The sequence below is a fragment of the Pyrgilauda ruficollis genome, unplaced genomic scaffold, assembly GCF_017590135.1.
Source record: "Pyrgilauda ruficollis isolate IOZ18807 unplaced genomic scaffold, ASM1759013v1 scaffold1168, whole genome shotgun sequence".
Classification (NCBI taxonomy): domain Eukaryota; kingdom Metazoa; phylum Chordata; class Aves; order Passeriformes; family Passeridae; genus Pyrgilauda; species Pyrgilauda ruficollis.
Genome location: NW_024509966.1, coordinates 4,059 through 5,437, shown reverse-complemented (window position 1 = coordinate 5,437; position 1,379 = coordinate 4,059). Strand labels below are relative to the sequence as shown.

The following is a 1,379-nucleotide window of genomic DNA, read 5'->3' as shown; positions in this document are numbered from 1 at the left end:
TACTGGGTTATACTGGGTTATACTGGGTTACACTGGGTTATACTGGGCTGTGCTGGGCTGTACTGGGCTGTACTGGGTTATACTGGGTTATACTGGGTTATACTGGGTTACACTGGGTTATACTGGGCTGTGCTGGGCTGTACTGGGCTGTACTGGGTTATACTGGGTTATACTGGGTTATACTGGGTTATACTGGGTTATACTGGGTTATACTGGGTTACACTGGGTTATACTGGGCTGTGCTGGGCTGTACTGGGCTGTACTGGGTTACACTGGGTTATACTGGGCTGTGCTGGGCTGTACTGGGCCATAGAGGCCTGTACTGGTTTGTACTGGTTTATACTGGTCTGTACTAAGCTGCAGCACCTCGCACTGGTTTATGCTTGTCTGTACTGGTTTGAACTGGTTTATTATGGTCCATACTGGTCCGTACTGGTTTGTACTGGTCCATACTGGTTTGTACTGGTCCATACTGGTTTGCAGCACTCATGGTGGCCAAAACTGCTTTGTACTGGCCCATACTGGTTCATACTGGTCTGCACTGCCCCGCACTGCTCTATACTGGTCCTTACTGGTCTATACTGGTCCATACTGGGCCCCCGCGCCCATACTGCTTTGCAGCACTCATGGTGGCCAAAACTGCTTTGTACTGGCCCATACTGGTTCATACTGGTCTGCACTGCCCCGCACTGCTCTATACTGGTCCTTACTGGTCTATACTGGTCCATACCAAGCCCCCGCGCCCCCCCGCTTTCTGATTGGCCGCCGCCCCTCTCGGCCCCGCCCCTGTTGCCGGGCAGAACGGGCGCGCACAAAATGGCCGCCACCTCCCCACGTGACCGCGCGTTTCCCGCGCTGATTGGCCCTGCACCGCTCTGCCCCCGCCTCCCCCTCGTCCGCAGCGACCAATCAGCGCCAAGTCACGCGCGGGGTGGGCGGAACGGCCGGGTGGGGGGGCGGTGCAAGGCGCTCTCAGAGTGGGCGGGGCTTCGTAAGATACCGACCAATGGGAGCGCGGCGCGAGCTGGGAAGGCGGGATTTCGTGAGGCGATCACCAATGGGAGCGCGGCGCGCTTCGTGGTGGGCGGGGATTCCGGAGGCGCCGACCAATGGGAGCGAGGCGAGCGCGGGCGGCGGCCAATGGGAGCGCGCGGGGGAAATTTGAAGCGGCGGCGGCGGCGGCGGCGGCGACAGAGAAGGGCGGCGGGTGAGGGAGGGGCGGCGATTTGGGGCGTTTTAGGGGCGATTTTTGGGGGTCCCGAGGGGATCTGGGGGGTCCTGAAGGGATTTCTGAGGGGAATTGGGGGGTCCTGAGGGGGATTCGGAGGGAATTGGGCGGCTCTGAGGGGGGAAGAGGCTGAGAGAGCGGAAGGGCTAAG

General features: G+C 60.0%; 1 long non-coding RNA gene across 1 annotated transcript in view; it reads left to right on the top strand.

Moving 5' to 3' along the window:
- Window positions 1–1,053: 1,053 nt before the first annotated feature.
- LOC121362110 overlaps window positions 1,054–1,379 on the top strand; it is a 1,158-nt gene continuing 832 nt past the window's right edge. Inside the window, exon 1 of the long non-coding RNA XR_005956445.1 lies at window positions 1,054–1,207. This is a non-coding gene — a long non-coding RNA (uncharacterized LOC121362110). The remainder of the gene's footprint in view (window positions 1,208–1,379) is intronic.